The sequence below is a fragment of the Oryctolagus cuniculus genome, chromosome 9 (genome assembly GCF_051225735.1).
Source record: "Oryctolagus cuniculus isolate XC-2025 breed Fujian yellow rabbit chromosome 9, ASM5122573v1, whole genome shotgun sequence".
Lineage (NCBI taxonomy): Eukaryota > Metazoa > Chordata > Mammalia > Lagomorpha > Leporidae > Oryctolagus > Oryctolagus cuniculus.
Genome location: NC_142875.1, coordinates 42,502,276 through 42,524,567, shown reverse-complemented (window position 1 = coordinate 42,524,567; position 22,292 = coordinate 42,502,276). Strand labels below are relative to the sequence as shown.

The following is a 22,292-nucleotide window of genomic DNA, read 5'->3' as shown; positions in this document are numbered from 1 at the left end:
TGCTCTGGCGCAGCAGGTTAAAAGCCCTGGCCTTCAGTGCCAGCGTCCCACATGGGTGCCGGTTCTCAAGTCCTGGCTGCTTCACTTATAATCCAGCTTTCTGCTATGGCCTGGGAAAGGAGTAGAAGATGACCCAAGTCTTAGGGCCCTTGCACCAATGTGGAAGACCTGGAAGAAGTTCCTGGCTCCTGGCTTTGGAACAGCTCAGCTCTGGCCATTGCAGCCATAGGGGGAGTGAACCAGTGGATGGAAGACCTTTTTCTGTGTCTCTCTCTGGCTCTACATCTCTCTGTAACTCTGTATTCAAATAAATAAAATAAATTTAAAAAAGAGGTGGTGATGTAAAAATAGATTTTAAAAATTCTAAAAAAAGCCTCGTAAATATTAATTTATTTTTACATTTTTCACAATACTATACTTTCAAGAGTTTCTAATGTTACCTAAATCAATGTTAATTTAGGTTGTGCTACATTACCTAAAGATATGCACTTTTATATTAATTAGAGAAATAATATGTAATATAAACAACATGCAAAAGAATTTTCAAGGCCTGGTTTTAGGATATTCTTTGTATAGTTTTGAGCAATTTATTTAAAGTTTTCAAGCTTTAATTCCTTAAATAGTCTGATACCAATAGCCATCAAATACACAGAAAATAATAAGCTCTGAGAGGGATATAGATAAGTAGGAAAATAATCACTTAGAAATTAAAATTGCTTATCAGTCAGATTTTCAACACTATAACAAATGTCTAAGAGAAGCTTCTTTTAAAAGAAGACCTTTTTTCACTTACAGTTTCGGAGGTTCACAAGCCAAGATGGGGCAGCCCCACTAGATGGCTGTCTGATGAGGGTGGTACAAAGTATGTGAAGGGAGGATCAGAAACATTAGACAGGAATCCTGCTCCTCCTGCAGATCCATCTGTCTTTCTATAAAGCAAGAATGAGTGGATTAAGTTTTAAGCTTAAACATCATAGCAATACTTTTTTAAATGCATTTTTTATTTATTTAGAAAGGAGAGAGAGAGAGCAAGATGGAGAGAGATAGACAAAGAGAGATGTTCCATCTGGTTGTTTAGTCCCCAAATGCCCACAACAACCAGGGTTGGGCCAAGCAGAAGCAAAGAGACTAGAACTAAACCCAAGTCTCCCATGTGGGTGGAGGGGACCAAACACTTGTGCCATCACCTGCTGTCTCCCAGGTGAGTCTCAGCAGGAAGCTGGAATCATCAGAAGCAGAACTGAGACTCAAACCCAGGTAATCCAATAAAGGGATGCAGGGATCTCAAACCCTCAGCCAAACTTCTTCCCCACTACCAGAAATACATTTTTAAATAACAAAAAGCACATTTAAAGTAAATAACATAGTTTACTATATAGGAAAACATGTACTCCTAATGCTAATTTAAAACTTCAAGTTAACAATTTTAAATCATATATTTTAAATACAGATTTAAGGAAATTTAAATCTATATATATATATAAATTAAGTCACAGATTAAAAAGCTTTTATGAGTTAAAAACAGAAAAAAATAAAGAGAAAATCATACCTAGTAACTTGGAATAAACAAAAACAAATACACATACAAACAGAAAAACCTGCTACAAACCAAATACATATTAAAAAAAAAAAAGCTCTCAAAATAACTAAAGGAAAATGTCTCATGACCTCCAAGGAAGCAGAGAAAACCTGTGATAATATCCAACATCAACCCACAACTTAAAACTTTGCGGCTCACTATCACTAGGCTAATCCTCCACCTGCGGCGCCGGCACCCCGGGCTCTAGTCCTGGTAGGGGTGCTGGATTCTGTCCCGGTTGCTCCTCTTCCAGTCCAGCTCTCTGCTGTGGCCTGGGAGGGCAGTGGAGGATGGCCCAGGTCCTTGGGCCCTGCACCTGCATTGGAGAAAGCACCTGGCTCCTGGCTTCGGATCAGCACAGGGTGCCGGCCGTAGTGGCCATTTGGGGGGTGAACCAACAGAAAAAGGAAGACCTTCTCTCTGTCTCTCTCTCTCTAACTCTGCCTGTCAAAAAAAAAAAAAACTTTATTATTTTGTGAGTATAAGAAAATTCACTTGGTATGATGAAATTTGCCTACCCAAATGCTGTATAAAATTATGAATATTGTGAATTCTTGAAAAACACTTCTTCCCCATTCTAAGATTTATATAAGATAGTAAAGTAAATTAAATGTTTAGCTCTTTAGGAAACATAGAACTCACAACGTAGCAACAACAAAAATAAGTTCCATATAGTGTAAAAATCTATAAATCAATGGAAAACAATTAATTTTAAATTTACATTAGTAAAAGTTTAAAAAAATACTGTCCAGGGGATGGCATTGTGGCTTTGCTGGTTAAGCCACCACCTGCTATGCCAGTATCTCAGAAGGGCACCAGTTCACTCCTGTCTCCTGCTTTGGCCCGGCCTAGCCCTAGTGTTGCAGCCATTGAGGAGTGAACCAGAGGAAGGAAGTTCTCTCTTTCTCTCTCTCTCTCTCCTTCTCTCTCTCTTTCCCCCTCCATCTCTTTGTGTAACTCTGCATATAAAATATTTTTTTAAAAAAATCCTATCCACACAGAAGTGTTTGATAAATTAAATATCATTAAAACTAAGAATTTCACAAACTCCAATCTTATTTAGACAAGGCCACAGTCAAAGTGGAAGTTTTCTCCTCCCTCCAGAGAAAGGTACTGCCTTCTTTGATGGCCCCTTCTTTCTGCTGGGATCTCACTCGCAGGTTTTTTTGTTTGTTTGTTTGTTTTTTCCCCCACAGTGTCTTGGCTTTCCATGCCTGCAAAACTCTCAGAGGCTTTTTAGCCAGATCCAGATGCCTTAAGGACTGATTCTGAGGCCAAAGTGCTGTTTAGGGCATTTGCCATTCTATGAGTCTGCTGTGTATCCTGCTTCCCATGTAGGATCATTCTCTCCTTATTCTCTCCTTTTTAATTCTATCAATTAGTATTTGCAGACATTGGTCTGATCTGTCCTGGAAGTCAGGACAATGGTTGGCACTGGGGAAGGAAGCACCAGTAATGCCCGTTATTTCCTAGATTCCAGTGATTTTGCATAGATGCATTTACTTTAACATTGCTTCTTTATTTCTAAATTTGTGATTCGTTATAGCCTATTGCATTTTACATTTCAGTAAATTTTTAAGACAAGACCAAAAAACATAATTATGGGAGAGTTTACCATTATCTAAGCAGCTTGTGGTCCACAGCAAATATACTGTTACCAGGAGTTTCTGAAGCACTTCAGTATTTTAATATACAATATAATCGCACTATTGTGTATGACAAAATATCAGTTCTGGCTTGCATGAAGAGGCTTATTCAGAAGTATCAAATGTAATAATACTTCAGTCAGGAAAAATCAACAAATAAAAAGCAAATGAACCATTCACAACCTTAAAGAGCTCTCTGTAAACTCTTAAGGTCTTCATGCTAACCCAAGCTTCATGATGAGACAGATATGCCTCACAATTTTTGTTGATGATAGGAGTATTCTTTTGTAATGGTAGTTGTTACACTATAATTTTCTGGAGGACAGTGAGTCAAGAAATTGCTAATGCATCTGATTTTTTTTGATCTGCATTTTGTTGAATGTAAGAGGCATTCCATTCCACAGCAAAGAAATATTAATTTTATGCTTTCCAAGTAACATTGAAGATTTTACTTATATCTTCTGAAATGAAAAAATAATATCTTTTTTTAACTTAAGATTTTTATTTGTTTGAAAGTTTTAGAGACACAGGGAGAGACAGAGTGTGAGAGATCTTTCATCTTCTGATGTACTACCCAGATGACTGCAATGGCCAGGACTGGGCCAGGAAGAAGCCAGGAGCTAAGAGCTTCTTCCAGGTCTCCCACATGGGTAGCATGGGCCCAAATACTTGGAATGCCTTCCACTGTTTTTCCCAGGCCATCACTCAGGAGCTGGCACAGAAATAGAACAGCTGAGACATGAACTGGCACCCATATGGGATACCTGCATTGTAGGCAGCAGCTTTAACTGCCCTGCCACAACGCTGGCCCCAAAACATTAATATTTCTAACATTGATGCTGAAGGATTTCTAATTCCATTTTGTCTGCATAAGATACTGTTAGGCCAGTGCCGTGGCTCACTAGGCTAATCCTCCGCCTGCAGAGCTAGCACCTGGGGGTTCTAGTCCCGGTTGGGGCGCCGGATTCTGTCTCAGTTGCTCCTCTTCCAGTCCAGCTCTCTGCGATGGCCCGGGAGTGCAGTGGAGGATGGCGTAGGTCCTTGGACCCCTCACCCACGTGGGAAACCAGGAGGAAGAACCTGGCTCCTGGGTTCGGATCGGCTAAGCGCGCTGGCCATAGCAGCCACTTGGGGGGTGAACCAAAGGAAGGAAGACCTTTCTGTCTCTCTCTCTTTCTCTCTCGCTCACTGTCTAACTCTGCCTGTCAAAAAAAAAAAAAAAAAAAAAAAAAAAAGATACTATTAGCCAAAGCACACTGCAAACAACTATAAGCTATTACAAACATTTTAAAAACATGAAACTATTTGATGTTCCTGAAAGAATCCAAATACAGGCAGATTCTGAGAACAAGGGAATAGGAAGAAGGGAGTGTTTATCTTTTCATTACTTCTAGCCTGAGGGCAGGCCACAGTCTCTACCATGCCATATGATTAAAATTTAGATTACAAATGAAAACAAAGACACAAAGAGGCAGAGGATTGATCCAGTGGTTAAGGCATCACTTGGGACAATTGTAGTCCTTTAAAAGAGAGTCTGATTCCTACTTAAGTCTCAACTCTGCCTCTGATGCAGCTTCCTGCTACTGCACATCCTAGAAAGCAGCAGGTGATGACTCGGCAGGTGATATCCCTGACACCCACAGGAAAGACCCATGATGACCGCAGGCTCCTGCCCTGGGCCTGGCCCACCCTGTCTGTGCAGGCAAATGGAGAGAGAATCAGCAGATAGAAGTTATCTCTCCCTGCTCCCCTCAACCTCTCTCAAATAAATAAATTTAATACATTTTTAAAATGTTTAAAAAAATAAAATATAGTATTTCTTTGCTGAAGAACCTTTGGAAAGAGTTGAAATCAACTGCAACAACTGCTTCTGGGAAACAGAGAGGCATATCTCAATTATCAGTTTACTTAAAGGTAAGAACCACTTGTAATTCATCTGTTTTCTCCCACTGTGTCACATGGTTTCTGCTTCATAGATTGACTTTAATAAATACTCATTAAAATTCAAAGTATTTCAGTACCTGAAAATGTTTACCACAAATTCTGCTATTTTATACTTTAAAATAATCAGTTATTTTTTCATGCTACCTCTGACATATAACTGAGAATATGCACATTCTTCATTTCTAAATCCAAAAAGTATGCAATTAAGCCATTATAATTATTCATACCAACAGATTTAAACATTAAGACATTTTCACAATAAACTTTATTCAATTATTAATGACTTTCTATTATTAATATGATATACATATATATTAACTGAAATAACTACCAATAGCTTCATGATATTGATTGTGATCATAAAAAAATTTAATCACTTTCAATTTATTCTGCCTGCCAAAAATATATGAAACTGACCTTCATACTTTTCTTAACTTGTTGTTCTCATTAAATATTTAAATATATCCCAAGTGCAATTAAGCTACTTTTAATAATACTTTTTTCCAATATTAATCTAGATACATTTTTTTTTTTTTTTTTTTGACAGGCAGAGTGGACAGTGAGAGAGAGAGACAGAGAGAAAGGTCTTCCTTTTGCCGTTGGTTCACCCTCCAATGGCCGCCGCTGCAGCCGGCGCACCGCGCTGATCCTGGCAGGAGCCAGGAGCCAGGTGCTTTTCCTGGTCTCCCATGGGGTGCAGGGCCCAAGCACCTGGGCCATCCTCCACTGCACTCCCTGGCCATAGCAGAGAGCTGGCCTGGAAGAGGGGCGACCGGGACAGAATCCGGCGCCCCAACCGGGACTAGAACCCGGTGTGCCGGCGCCGCAAGGTGGAGGATTAGCCTATTGAGCCACGGCGCCGGCCTCTAGATACATTATTAATATGGAAGGAATTATCGCCTTTCATATTTGTATCTCATTTTAAATTAAACCTCAAGGTGGCCCGCGCCGCGGCTCAGTAGGCTAATCCTCCGCCTTGCAGCGCCGGCACACCGGGTTCTAGTCCCAGTTGGGGCGCCGGATTCTGTTCCGGTTGCCCCTCTTCCAGGCCAGCTCTCTGCTGTGGCCAGGGAGTGCAGAGGAGGATGGCCCAAGTGCTTGGGCCCTGTACCCCATGGAAGACCAGGATAAGTACCTGGCTCCTGCCATCGGATCATCGGCGGCCATTGGAGGGTGAACAAACGGCAAAGGAAGACCTTTCTCTCTGTCTCTCTCTCTCACTGTCCACTCTGCCTGCCAAAAAAAAAAAAAGAAATTAAACCTCAAGGAATTTCTTGGCATGTCCAATTTTCTATTTAAACTAATTCTAGGAAAGAAGAAAATGTCTGTGAAACTTTCCACATAAAACATGAATTACATACTTCTTTAGCAACAATTAATACTTTGTTACAATAAATGAAAAGTATTTGGGAATAAGAGTGGAACTCCAGAATTATCTAATTCTGTATGTGATAATTGCTAGCTAAAAAACATTTTTCTTACATCATTATTTTTCAATATTCATTTACATAACCCTGAACATTATCCCCACTAAAATAGGATGATTGCTATCCCATATTGATACCAAAGTTCAAAACCTTTAAACAAGTCTAAGTCCAGAAACTTTTACTAGATAAAACCAGGATATTTTTATTCCCCATGATAGGTGGTTGACAGTTCATATCTTTTGTCTAATCCTATTTAACCTGAATTAAAATGTCAGTGTGTCTTTCCTTCCTGAGAGTATGTTTGCTCATCACAGAAAACACTATGTATTGGTTGTAGCCTAAAGAGGTAAATGGCATTTTCTAGATTGTTTTATCAAAATGAAAAACTATACAGATAATATAAAACAGATGAGTCCACAGGCCAAAGATTAGTCCAGTTTTTCTGTCCATTGGTGCTGGTTGCTATTGAACACAATTGTAAAATGTTTTTATAAAAAGTGAAAAAAAATTCAACATTTTAGGTAGACCAAACACTCAAACTCAGTATATTAAAGTGTTAGCTGGCTTATTTTAGATAACAGTAATTTTCTTAGAACAAAGAAGGAAGACTAACCCAATGGCTGTGTGTTGTATTTCCACTTTGATCTCATTAAAAATGGAAGATGAAGTGCAAATTGACTAAACTGATACAGCTTTCCTCTGAGCTTCCAAAAAGCATATATTTAGTGTTCTTCAAAACTCAAGGAGTATACATATATATGTGTGTGTGTGTAATATATGTATATATACACATGTGTATATATATGTGTATATACTCTATAAATATGTACTATATATATAATATGTGTATATATATATAAAGTGTGTAGCAAAAATATTTAAATATTAACTTTGACATTTTATATTACTATTGGGGAAAAATTACAGCCTCTAGCTACTATAAATATATTTTAAATTAATCGTATGTAGGCTGCCAGAAACAAACATATGTATGAAATTGCTGGATGCATGTCCTTTGATATTAACCTTGGCTATGACACACACACAATCTCCATATTGTATGCATTTTACAATTTTATGACAGAATTATGCTTTTGTATAAAATGAACAGAAAAATTTTTGAGAGTGATATGAGTGCATTTGGCAGTTAAAAAAGAAGTTTTTCCCTCCATATTTCACATCAGTTTATTTTGACAGCTATAGTAACAGAGTCAAAGGTTTAATCAGGGATGTGTGGGTGACATCCTCATCAAATCCATAGCTTCTCTTCCCAGTGGATTTAGTGCCATTTCAATCAGAAAAATGCCCCCAGACAAAAGTGGTGATATATTGGAGACAGCATCTCCGTCATTTCTTCTACTAGGATGAGTCTGAAAAATCCAGAAAATGAAAAAATAGATATCATAACAAAAGGGTGGCGTTAAATCATCTAACTGCTTCATAGCTTAGAATGAATGGTACTATTTTGAATACTAGAAAATATTTCATGGACTGTAACACATTATATATTTCAAGATAGTTAAAAGAGAGGATTTTGAGTTTTATCTCTTAAAGAACTGACACACATCTGAGATGATAGACATGTAAATTACCAATTTGATATTTTACAATGTATACATGTATCACAACATACTCCATAAATATGTACAATTATTATTTATCGATTAAAAATAAAACAGGGGATCTATGTTGTGTTAAAAGTGTGTTAAGTTGCTGTTTGTGATGCCAGCATCCCATATGAGCATCAGTTGGTGCCCCAGCAGCTCCATTTCCTATCCAGCTGTTTGTTAATGCAGCTGGGAAAGTAGCAGGAAGTACCCTAGTGTTCATCCATGTGGAAGGCCTGGATAGAGTTTTGGGCTCCTGACATCGGTCTGGTCCATGTCTCATATCACAGTTCTATATCTGAACCTATCTCCTGACTCCACTTTCCTGCTAGTAACAGACCTTATGAGTAGCAGTAATGGCTCAAATAATTGAATTCCTGCAACTCATACGGGAGTTCTAGATTGAGCTTCTGACTCCTGCTACAACCTCATTTTGGGGTCGGTTGTTGTCAGTGCATGAGTAACGAATCAAAGGATGTGAGCTATGTCTCTTTCTGTTGCTCTCACTCTCTCTGTTTTCCTACCCGTGAAATAAATGAAAATTTAATTAAAAAAAAGATATTTGATTTGGTATAAAAATTTTGAAATCCATGCATAATTTTTTCATAATATGCATGTTCTATGAACTTTTTGAATAACTCAGAAATTAAATTATCCATGTCGTAATAAATCAAATACTAATAATAAATCAACCATTCCCATAGAGACTCTTTTTTTTTTTTTTTTTTTTTTTTTTTTGACAGGCAGAGTTATACAATGAGAGAGAGACAGAGAGAAAGGTCTTCCTTTGCCGTTGGTTCACCCTCCAATGGCCACCGCAGCCGGCACGCTGTGGCCAGCGCACCCCACCTATCCGAAGGCAGGAGCCAGGTGCTTCTCCTGGTCTCCCATGGGGTACAGGGCTCAAGCACTCGGGCCATCCTCCACTGCACTCCCTGGCCACAGCAGAGAGCTGGCCTGGAAGAGGGGCAACTGGGACAGAATCTGGTGTCCCGACTGGGACTAGAACCTGGTGTGCCGAGGCCGCAAGGCGGAGGATTAGCCTACTGAGCCGCGGGCGCCGGCCCCATAGAGACTCTTACACATGCCAGAATTCTTATTTAGCCACACATGACTGTTTTGGTAACATAATCCAAAGGTGTCTCTTTAATTAAAAAATAAGAAGCTGCTTCTCTGATGGTCTCTTAAAGAAAACTTTGTTAGAAAACATTTGTGTGTTGTTTAGAAGAAATAGTTCATGCATTAAAGAGATGCTAAATGTTCCTAAGCAGATAGTTTGTCAAGCAAGACTAACAAGAACTTTCTCAGGGACGTTGTATAACAATAATGAAAAGAAGCATGATGATATGCCCTCAAGTTTCTTCTACGACATGAAATACAGAATCACAAAGTTACTGAGTTTTCACTCTGTGCAAGCTTTATAACACCCTTGTTAAAATCACCACCACACATAGCAATGTTTCATAGTTCAGCACTATTTGTATTTAGCTCTGCAGGATTTGTTGTGTTGAGTTTCATTGCATATTGCACATCTTTAAGCAGACCTAATGAGTAGCTACTTAATTTCTACTCACTAGTAATCACTTGCCCACCTTCCCTCCAGTTTTGATAATGAAAAACAAATACCGATACTACCAGATATACTCTGAGGGACAAAATTGCTCCTGGCTGAAACCCAGTGACACAAAACTACTCCTCACAGCAGACACACTTACATACACGTGTGAATACACACATGCACACATGCAATATCACTAATTTCCACAGCCATCTAAGCATCCAAATATACTCACTCGTATCTACATCTTCTACATAGATACAAGTATAAACACAAACACAGACACACACACACACGCCTACACTCACAACTGGATCCACAATCTTACATGTATACACACCATTTAATAAATATATTAAATATGGATACATACCTATAAATGCATACTTATTATAAGTTATATAATATTACGTAATAAACTCATTAGAAATATTGTCTCTTACTTGAGTAATTTTGCATTTTTGCTCTTGTGATCTGGGTTTGCATTTTTTCAAATTATAAGTATTGGACTTAATAATTTTCTGTTGAGTAAATGAATGTCTTTTATGTATGGTGTTGACATAATCTAGTGTTTATTTTTATCTCTAAATCTTTCATTCTTGAAAGCCTGTATAGGGCTTTTTAGGGTTTATTTCAATTATGTATTTTGAGGCATTTTAAAATTTTCTTTACAAGAGTATTATTCAAAAGATACTGATGGAACCAATAAATATGAAGATGACAAGTAAAGTTATTGATTTGAATTTGAACAAGGGGGAAAATAATTCAGCACATATAACTCAGCTTTTATTTTGTTATGAACTAGAAAACTTGGAAAACCTCTGTTGTTAAGGAAATACTATTAAAATTATATTTCTAATATGATACAGTTTTAAAATAGGGTATATCTATACTTGCTGAAGATTTAAAAACTATTAGTGTCCTGTGGAGATTTGTTTACTTTTAAATCTAGAAAATAGAATTAGGCAGAAATTTTTAAATTGATTTTCATCATGAAATCTGAGCTAACTTGATCACTTGCATCACTTCAGTGTAGTTCATCTAGCATTGACTCACCATCTTCTTAGTGGAAACACCATGCAAGTTAGAGGTTTTCTTTTCCAGGGACCTTGCAATTTATTGCTGCATTAAGACAGAACGTGGTTCTGTAAAACAAAGAAATATGCTAAGTATGAAATTCATTGTCATAAAAATATGAATTTAGGTTCCTAAATTGTAAAGTTGATTGTGATTTTACTAATAATATGCTCACGAAAGTATTTTGTAAGAAAATAAAGTGTATTATGAATCTCCATTGGATGCCTTTGATGCCAGAAAGATTATAAACTTGCCTTTTCATCCCTGTACTGATTTTGAACTTGAGGTATTTTACTCTACAAATTATGCTAATAGACTAATTCACTTTTTTTCAAATAAGATTGGTATTTGTAGGGGCAGGCTGGTGACGCAGCGATTAAGTTACCGCCTGAGATGCACATGTCACATATTAGAGTATCTGGCTCAAGTTTCAACTTCTCCTCTTCTGATTCATCTCCCTGCTGATGAATTTCCTAGAAGGAAGAAGGTGATGGCTCAATTACTTTGGTCCCTTTCATACTAATGGTAGACCTGATGGAGTTATGGATTCCTGGCTTCAGCCTCATCCCATCCCTGGCTGTTGTGGGCAAATGCCTAAATAGAGAGTGAACCAGAACATGGAGGATCTCTTCATCTGTCTGTCTCTTTCTTTCAAATTAAATGAAAATAAACAAATAACTTTTAAAGAGTCATATTTCTATCACAGTTTCGTTGTTATATTGATACCTCACCAGCCTATAATGTTTGAATTCTGACTATGCTGTGCCTCAAATGAAACTTTTAATTTTGTTGAATTTTCATTTTATTTGAAAGATAGAGAGACACAGAGACAGACGGAGAGAAATCTTACATCCACTGGTTTACTCCCCAAATGCCTGCATCAGCAAGAACTGGGCCAAGCTGAAGCCAGAAGCCAGCATCTCAATCTGCATTTCTTCCCGGCGGTGACAAGAACCCAAGGAATTGAATCATCCATTTCTGACTCCCAGAATGTACATTAGCAGGAATATGGATTGAAAGTGGAGGAGCCAGGACTGGAACCAGACATTCCTATATGAGTTGTAAATGTATTAACTGCTATGCCTATCATGTACTCCCTAAGTGAAACTCCTAGACAAATGAATTAAATTTTGTATGCACATTGGCTATTCTTAAACACTAAATGTTTAAATAAGTACATCTTACTTTGGAAGATACAGGTTTCTGTTAGTTCTGAAACTTTTGCTTTGTGCCTTGTATTCATATGTTTCTAATAGTTATATTCCCTTCATGCATGAATATATGTGATACTGGCATGCAATTGAATAGGATTTCCATAATTAGTATAATTGTTAATTATGGAAAGGCTTGAGAATAACTTTGTGATAATTCCATTGAAGGCTATACTTTGAAAAATTTATGTACTTATATTTTCATGCAGTCACAAATTTGGCTTATTACTTACAAAATGATAATATAAAAACAAGTTCATTCCAATCTTTCTTCTGTCATATACTTTTTTTGACAGGCAGAGTGGGCAGTGAGAGAGAGAAAGGTCATCCTTTTGCCATTGGTTCACCCTCCAATGGCCGCCACGGCCGGCGTGCTGCGGCCAGCACATCGCACTGATCCGAAGCCAGAAGCCAGGTGCTTCTCCTGGTCTCCCATGCGGGTGCAGGGCCCAAGGACTTGGGTCATCCTCCACTATACTCCTGGGCCACAGCAGAGATCTGGACTGGAAGAGGAGCAACCGGGACAGAATCCGGCGCCCCAACCAGGACTAGAACCGGGGTGCTGGCGCCGCAGGCAGAGGATTAGCCTAGTGAGCTGTGGTGCCGGCCCTTTCATATACTTTTTATTATCATGTTAATCTGTTTTTGTTGAAATGCTTCTAGGAGTAAAATATTTTCTATAAATACTTAAAGTGAAAGCAAAAACTCTTTTAAGATTGAAAAGAAATTTAACAGGCAAATATTAGCTCTTACAATCTACATGAAATAAGAAAAGAGCATTCTGTTAAGCACCTAATTATAATTCTTTAAAAGTTATAGACCTAGTAAATTAAATGTTAGTCACACTAGAAACATATCTAATTTATATATAACACTGTGTTGTAAATTGAATTAACACCCCCTACACACCCACTGCAAGACACCCATGCTGTCATCCCCAGAACCTTGAATTCCTTGTATTACAAAATTATGAAAGGGACACTGTAGATTCCAATATGTTGAAGATTAAGACGATGAATATGTGCATTCATGAAAAGATTTTCTAAGTGACCTGGGTGGCATGATGTAACCACAGGGAATTTGTGTGATAGAGCAGCCATCGAGAAGGCAAAAGCAGAGAAACATGTGAAGATGCTACACTCCTGACACTGAAGATGGAGGAAAAGACCTTGATCAAGGAACGCAAGCGATATAGCTCTAGAGAGCAGGCAGATGGATTTTTCTCTATCTTATCAGGATAGTCTTTTTTCAGCCCAGTGAAACCTTAGTTGGACTTCTGACCCCCAGAAGCTAAGATAATATTTTTGGTGTTTTAAGATTTATATATTTATTTATTTGAAAAGCAGTTACAGAGAGGCAGAGGCAGAGAGAAAGAGGGGTCTTCCATCTGATGGTTCACTCCCCAAATGGTCACAATGGCCGGAGCTAGGCTGATCTGAAGCCAGGAGCCAGGAGCTTTCTCTGGTCTCCCATGCAGGTGCAAGAGCCCCAGCTCTTGGGCCATTTCCATTGCTTTCCCAGGCCATGGCAGAGACCTGGATCGGAAGTGGAGCAGCCGGGACTTGAACCGGTGCTCATATAGGATGCTGGCACAGTAGCCCATGGCTTTACCTGCTACACCACAGCGCCAGTCCCTTTGTGCTATAATTTGCTATGATGATAGCAGGAAACTAATACACACTCTTCCATAACACAAACTGAAGTCCTATACATAGCATTTGTTCTTCTGGAATATTTTACTAAAACTAAGCATATGTAATACTTTTTTTTTTTTTGACAGGCAGAGTGGACAGTGAGAGAGAGAGAGACAGAGAGAAAGGTCTTCCGTTTGCCGTTGGTTCACCCTCCAATGGCCGGTGCACCATGCTGATCCGATGGCAGGAGCCAGGTGCTTCTCCTGGTCTCCCATGGGGTGCAGGGCCCAAGGACTTGGGCCATCCTCCACTGCACTCCCTGGCCACAGCAGAGGGCTGGCCTGGAAGAGGGGCAACCGGGAAAGAATCTGGTGCCCCGACCGGGACTAGAACCTGGTGTGCTGGTGCCGCAAGGTGGAGGATTTGCCTAGTGAGCCGCGGCGCTGGCTAGTAATACTTTCTAATGTGGAACATTTTACAATATGAAATTGTAGTCATTTCATGATATAATTTTTGTGATAATTAGAACTAGAGTATCCTTTCTTCCTTCTCTCTTTCTCCTTTCTCTCTTATTAAGTATAAACACAGATACACACTGTCAGATTTAAATAAAACTACTATGTTAAGAATTAGTACATGTACAAAATCATATAATTTTTCTATATATTACTTGCTGACTACAGAAAGGTAAAAGAATTTTGTTAATCTGTGAGGCAGAGAAACAAAAAAAATGAGACAGATAAACACACACACACACACATACACAGAGAGAGAGAGAGAGAGAGAGAGAGAAAGTGCTCCCATTTGCTGGTCTACTCCCTAAGTGTCCCAACAGTTGGGACTTGGCTGGTCTAGCAGAAATTGGGAGCCAAAACTCTCCACCGTGAGTGGCAGGACTCCAGTTACTTGAACCTTCACCCGCTTCCTCCTGGAATCTACATTAGGAGGGAGCTGCAGTTAGGAGCTGGAGCTGGTTATCAGATATATCCAATGGAATGCAGGTGCCTCAATCATCATTTTAACTCCTAGGCTACATGCTTGCTCTGAAAGAAAATTTAAAAAAGAAAATCAAGTATTCAAAATCTATTTTTAAAATCAATATGTTTTTAGCTCAGGAAATACAAGCAAAGGTATATATTTCTACCTGAAATTCAGATAGCATTAAATTAACTTTTAACTTAGCCTGAAACTAATAAAACGAACTTTCAAATAAACAATTATATAAGTAGGTTAATTAGGCAATGGTAAAATCTATAGTAAAATCAAATGACTGTTTTTCCTTTACTGATTTAATAATAAATGTGTGCATCCTTACTTTAAAAGAAAAGGAATTCCTTTTCACACAATTCTCTTTGCCTTCCTTTCATTTTCCCTTGATGAGACTACTGCGGGCAGTCTCTAGGCCCCCAGCTTTATCTTGTGACAAGTCTATATCCAGAGGTAGTAGCTTAGATTTACACTATCCTGTCAGTTTGAAACACTGCACTTCTATTTCCATGGTCATCACCTTTCAAAACTCAATGAGTTTCCTGTTTTATTAGCCTCACTTCTTTCTTGGGTCATATGAATCTATTGAACTCTAGACAGTTGTTGAATATATATGAAGAAAGTACTGCAGTTTTCAGTTCATAAGGAACTTCAGGTTGTCATAAATTCTGGGATCTTTTTGGAGGAAACCAATTTCCGGTTCACACAATATGTGGATATTTTGCTTTACTATGTATGAATCTGCATATATTTTAATTAATAGTCACATATATTTATATAAGAAATATGCTTTTTCCAATCCTTTCTTAATTTGTGAGATCTGTCTTTGCATTCAGCTGCTTTTTGTTTTCTGAAACATCTTAGCTTCTTGTATTCTCCACATATCCTATAGCTCTTCATAGACATATTCTCAGCATTTTTCTGGATGGATTTCTATTAATAATTCTTTATTGTTAACATTATATTTACTTAATAGTTAAAATATGCTTTTTTTTTTGCCTGGCAGAGTTAGACAGTGAGAGAGACAGAAAGGTCTTCCTTCTGTTGGTTTACCCCCAAAATGGCCGCTACAGACGGCACACTGCACAGATCTGAAGCCAGAAGCCAGGTGCTTCTTCTTGGTCTCCCATGCGGGTGCAGGGTCCAAGCACTTGGGCCATCCTCCACTGCCTTCCCGGGCCACAGCAGAGAGCTGGACTGGAAGAGGAGCAACCAGGACAGAACTGGCACCCCAACTGGGACTAGAACCCGGGGTGCCGGCACCACAGGCGAAGGATTAGCCAAGTGAGCTGCAGCGCCAACCTAAAATCTACTTTTCGTAAACTTGTCTTGTGCAAGTAATAACAAATTTATCCAGATTTTAAGTGGTGTGAGGGGTTTGGGCATTCCATTCTTATTCAATGTTAAATAAGAAATCAAATACAGAAGTACTTACTAAAAGAAAATTTAAAATTCTAGCCTTTTTCAATTTCATATTCAGTAAAATTAAATGCAATGTGTATGCATTCATGCATGTAACTGAACAATATAATTAAACTAAGTACAAATCTAGCCACTAATAATCTAGACACTAGCTGTCAGCAACACTCAATGCTAGCTCCTGATAGTTGATGACAGTAAAAAGAGTTTATTGATAATTTTTGGTTTTTCTATGCAGTGTGTTAAGAATACAGCCTTTAGAATCATACTACTGATGTTCAAACATTCACCATCACTTATTTGTCTGTTTGTGCACATTTCTTAACCTCCCAGAATCAGTTTCTGTATCTATAAAATGGACATACTAACAGAACTCAACATTTTGTTCCAAAAAGTGATTAGATTAATTGTAGAAAAATGACTTCATTTTCATTAAGAAAGGCAATCATCAGTATAACTTGACTGATGTAATTTGTATGTATATTTTGAATATATGGCCTAAGTGCTAAATGATTAATTTACTGCACACGTTACAGAGATGTCTAAAGTAAAATTATAGTTTATTATTTAATGTTCCTCTGAAGCATTTATTCACTTAAGTGAAAATGAGGAAACTAGAAAGAAATTTTAGGACCAGGATCTGAAAATCTGGAAATATTTTAAGATGAATTAATTTGAGGATTTTAAGTATCTTGCAATATAGTATTGATAGACATCTAAGTATACAAGAAAAATATTTAAATATATTACAGTTCTAAATAAAGTCAGATTTCTGAAATTTTCTGAAAAATTAGGGCATTTTCTTAAGTCAAATTTAGGTAGAGATTTCCTTTTCAGACTGTTCCCACAAAAGGAAAGCCTTATGAAGGCTTGGCCCACAACCTTATTCTTACTCTTAAGGTATATGTTCACATCAGTCTCCAATATATAATTCTGCAAATTAGAATCATAAATTTATTTATAGACACAAAATCAAAATTTTTATAACAGAATAATAGTTAGGTTTACCTTATCCACTTGATAGACTAAGAATCTCATGTGTAGATATGATATCAATTGATTACACACTAGTATTAGTGAAGAGTAAATATAAAAATTTAATAACAATGAGAAAAATATATACTATTCCTAGTGTTTGAAGGAAAAATCGAAGACTTAAATGTCTGATGATATCTCATCTTTCTATCAACCATCAATTAATTAAAAATAAATAAAATCTCCATGTTATGTAGCATCATGTCCTCTAGTGTGATACATAAGGATCCTTTCTCCTAGAATGCGTGTGGAAACTGAGACTTGCTTCTAAGTAATAGAAAACGGCAAAGGTGAGTGCATGTCACTTTCATGATCACATTTTATTATATAGAACTCCATTTTGTAGATTGCCATGAGAGAACCTTTTGATAGCTTCAAAGAAGCTAACAGTCATGGTGCAATCTACCTATAGAGTAGGTCACCTGGGGCAGCCTTCAAAACAAGACAGTAAAAAGCTGAATCCTTTAGTCATTTAACCATAAGAGAATAAAGTCTGCCAATGACCTGAGTAAATTGGAAGCAGATTATCCCCATGCTGAGCTTCCACATGAGACCATAACCCACTCTACTCCTCAATTTCAGCCCTGCGAGACCCTGAGCAGAGGACCCAGCAAGGCCATGCCCGGGTTCTTGATCTGTGGCAACTCAGTTAAGAAACGTGGCTTTGTTTGTAAGCCATTACCTTTGTGGTGATTGTTGTGGATCAATTTAAAAAAAAAAAAAATGATTGTAGCGGGACACAAATATCCTAGTCATTGTCATTACTGAAACTACTCTGAAGACACATTTTTAGTCATTCCGTCCTAATTAACAGCACTCATTCTAGATAATTTCCTCTGCCATTCCATGACCTATAATTCTTCAGTTCTAACACAATCTGCAAACTGTTGTTTCTAATCTCTTCATTCTTCAAAATCTTCAGATTCTCCCCTTCTCTGTTCATTTGGGTTCCACAACTAATCTTTATAGCCACAAATCTCCCTCAATTTTCTTGAGCCACTCTCAATATCAATCCTGACCTATATTAAAATATACACTGTAAATATTTACATTTTTATCTATTATACCTAGTATGACTAGGGGGAAGTTAAAAGAGAAGTCTGAGGAAAAACAAAAAAAAAAATCAAATTCCTATAAATGAAATGCTTCCATAATGTTTGCCAACTTTTAAAAACATCTTCAGAGGCTAGCTATTAACATGCCAATTAAAATGCCCATGTCATACACTGGAATACCTGGGTTCAAGTGTAGGCCCCAGTCCTGACTATCTTCCTGTAAATGTACTCTCAAATTAAATTGGAGGACCTAGATGGGATTTCCACCTCCAAATTTTTGTGGGCCCAACCTAGCCCAGGCCTTTGCAGGCATATGGGGAATGAAGAAGTGAACTTTCTCTATGTCTATCTGTCTCTATTTCTGCCTATCAATTAAACGAAAACAACCCCATAGTTCACAGTACAGTGACTACAGATAATGATAAAATAATGTAAATGTTTTCTTAAACAATGAGAAGAAAGGATTTTGAATGTTTTCACTATATAGAAATGATAAGTGGTAGAAGAGATGACTATGTAGACCCTGATTTAAACATTACGATGTATACTTGTATCAGAACATCATATAGTACAACATAAATGTGCTTAATTTATGTATGTTAAAATAAAAATTAAATCAAATTTTTAAACAATTAGAAGAAAAATCAGGAGAAAAGTCAACGCTACCCTGTTAGCACAAATATAAAAAGCTTGCAGTTCTTTCCTTCCCCATGCTTGTTCTTACACTTCACATCCTATCAATCAGTAGAACCCGTGGGTTTTGAAATACACCCAGAGGCAGAAAATAAGTTGCTCTAGATAACTGCAGCTCTATTTCTCAGGTGTAAGTAAATGTCCGCTTCAATATGACTTTCTCATGAAGTACACCTGGAGATGGAACACCAGACCAACTCTTTTCTTACCCCACAAGACTCAGCTGAAGAACAGATGTCCCCAGCTCTACCTGTGAATGAAGTTTTAAAGGCTCCACAATGTGAGTTAGGACAAAGCAAATCGCAGAATGGTGCTTTGATTTTTGCTCACTATCCTCGGTATGGGAAGATGAAAAGAAATTACAAGGACAGTAGGACAGCGAACTTCACTCCCCAGCTGAGTCAATACAATTGGGACTAATGAGAACCCATGTGCAGAACTGTTAAAAGCAGGAATCAAAAGAAGTGAGGGCAAAATGAGTCCTTAGGTGTGAGTGCTGGCAGAAACCCTCGAATACTCATCAGAAAAGGCAGCATGGTCTCCAAAGCAAGAACTCAAAAGATAAAAAGGCTCTCTAATTGTTTTCCACAAATTAAACTCCCGTGACTTCCTGTTTCCCAGTCTCTTGTAGTAGAGGTTTACAATTTGTGCTCTTGTAGGGTAACACACACACACACACACACACACTTCCACTCAACTCAAATGTTACATAAAGAGCATTTTCAGTGTCAAACACAGTGTACTGTCATGGAAATATGTAATTGGCATTTATATGTTTTGGGTAGTGCTATGTTCTCATAATGTGCCAAAGAGTCTCCCATTTAGTGCCTGATGCACGTGTAGAGATGAATTCAGGGGAGCAGAAACAATGTAGAGAATAAAAGGATAACCATAGTCTGGATTAAGAAATTGAAGGTAACAGCAATAATAAGAGATGCACTGCTGATGGTGGAATACCATCAGATGAATTCTGTTTTGACTCATGTTTCCTCAAGCTGTTCTAGGCCATGTTATATATATATATATATAGTTGTCAAGAGAATAATGCTGGTTATTAAAAATAATGCCAGTAAAGTCTGCAATGTACCTGTAAGTGTTGCTGTGGATTCGTTCTGAGAGGAGGAGTGTGGTGCGGGCAAGAAGCGCAGAGTCATGACACAGATACCGGGAGTCGGGTGAAAGCAGGCCAGAGGCGAGCAGCCCACAGACTCGTTTATTTCAGTTGGTACAGTAGCTTATATAGCCAAGGCAGCCAATCTGGTCAAGGGGCAGTTTATGCCCTAACCAATCACTGCATGTTGCCAGGCAGGTTCCTTTGCCAGGTGGGTTTGAAGCCATTCCTGAGTAACATGCTTGCCTGGCAGCAGCAATCTTGGCACAGCCTACTCATTCCACCACATTTCCCCCTTTTCATTTATTTTTGAGCAATGGGAGGCATGATCCTTGGCCATACCATTGTTGACCACGTTTCCATGTGGTCTCCTCATGCAGCTGTGCCTGTCTTAGGTTGTTCCACAGGGGATCTTACCCATCGTTGAATAACCAGCCCTCAAAAATGGGAGATCACAGGTGTGCTTGCTCAGATGGGGGTAGGAATGAGGAACAAGGGTAATCAGGAACGGTGTGACCGCACGTAGGCTGCTGGCTGTTTGAATGGCTGACTGCAGCTAAGTGGGGTATAAAGCAGTAGCAGATATGGCTATAGCCAGTTCCTCAGGCAGGATGATAGGGCAGCAGCTTGATAATCAGTAGCAGCTGTGTCCGCTAACAAGGTGGACTCTCAGTCTTGTTCAGCTGATTCTGGTTGACTGTCAGTTGCAGGCTTGATGTTTCTGGCTGGTACCAAAATGGGCTGTCCTGCATTCTCTGGAAAGACACAAACATATCCTCAGCCCTTGGTTAGCAGAAGCCTTTTTACAGCTGTTGGAATCCAGGGCCTGAATTCTGCGTCCACTCTGACATTAATGGCAAACATGCAGGTGGGATGGGGTCTCTAGCGGCTGCCCTGAGAGCCTGGGGTGCCCAGGGACTGCCACAAACATGGGGGTCCTCACTGGTGGGGATGGGATGACCTTCCATAGGCTATTGCCTTGAGGTCATCTAACTTGATCCCACGGATATTTGGGGGGTGGATGTCTAGGCATTGCTGCATTGTCTGCTGTCATCATTTTCAGTGTCAGAGCTCTCTCCCTAAGTCACCAACTGTTACCTCTGAGGCAGCAGCCTCTTATCACTCACAGATTCATTATGTTAGGTAATCTGTGTGGGCTTCTGAGAGGGGGTATCTTTCCCATGTTTGAGAGCTTAAGAGCAGCACGCCACACCAACTCTAGCCAAAGGAAAGGCACTCACAGCACTGCTGCCATAACAAAGCAAATTCCTAGCAACTCAGCGGCTGATGGCATTATGCAGGGGTTTCCTACATTAGACAAATAGACAGTGGTGTATCAGATCATACGTATGTCCTGTGCTTAGCAGGGGACTTCCTTGATTTGTTAGGTCAAGGCCATATGTCCACACGATGTCTCCAGAGCATCACCTCTCTTGAGTGAGGGAAGATGACTTGGTTCTGAATTCTGAGATGATCAGTCCCTTAGGTGAATTCGCCTGGCGAACCAAAAGTAAAAGGAGGGGCCGTGAAGCGGCGTTAAGCTTCTGGGTGGTGTGTGCCTAACCTGGGGTCACTTTGAGGACAAGGAAAAGGAAAGGGGTGTAGGAGGGGGTTCTGTGCTCACCCTCACAGAATCGAACAGCACACAAAACACTAAGGGGCCTACTTGCTGAAATCAAGAGGGAACCTTGCCAAGTCCGACATGCTGTCTCTTCTGTCATGCTGGGTGCCAGATGTTGCTGTGGATTCCTTCTGAGAGGAGGAGTGTGGTGGGGGCGAGAGGCATGGAGTCACCACACAGAGCCCGGAGTCAGGTGAAATCAGGCCAGAGGCGAGCAGCTTGCAGACTCATTTATTTCAGTTGGTACAGCATCATATATAGCTGAGGCAGACAATCTGGTCAAGGGGCAGTTTATGCCCTAACCAATTACTGCCTTTTGCCAGGTAGGTTCCTTTGCAGGTGGGTTTGAAGCCATTCCTGAGTAACTGATGCTCACTTGCCAGCGACCATCCTGGCATGGCCTTCTCATTCCACCACATCTAAGGACACTTAAACTTCCCTAACTTTTGCCACTAGCAGAGGGGTTCAAGATGTGGTATAAAGTTTTTACCATGTTGAAGAGGTACACATAGATGACTAGTCAGAAGCCTTACTTAGCTTTGGGATCAGTATGGTCACATCTCCACCCATGAGGGTCGCTGATAAAACCTGATAAAATGCAGGTTTCTGCTGATCATGTATAGTTGTGGAGAATGTCTCAATACCTCTGTTATAACATTGACATTCCCAGTACCAAAAAGACGTTTAG

General features: G+C 39.0%; 1 long non-coding RNA gene across 3 annotated transcripts in view; it reads right to left on the bottom strand.

The window, feature by feature from the left end:
- LOC149124554 (uncharacterized) overlaps window positions 1-20,086 on the bottom strand; it is an 83,443-nt gene extending 63,357 nt beyond the window's left edge. The window contains exons 1-3 of one of the 3 annotated variants that reach the window (XR_016213733.1): window positions 19,960-20,086; window positions 10,818-10,906; window positions 794-929 (exon numbers count right to left, since the gene is read on the bottom strand). This is a non-coding gene — a long non-coding RNA (uncharacterized LOC149124554). Of the gene's footprint in view, window positions 1-793; window positions 930-7,770; window positions 7,967-10,817; window positions 10,907-19,959 lie in introns of those variants that run through there. The other 2 variants (XR_016213735.1, XR_016213734.1) reach the window with 2 other exon arrangements.
- Window positions 20,087-22,292: the final 2,206 nt, after the last annotated feature.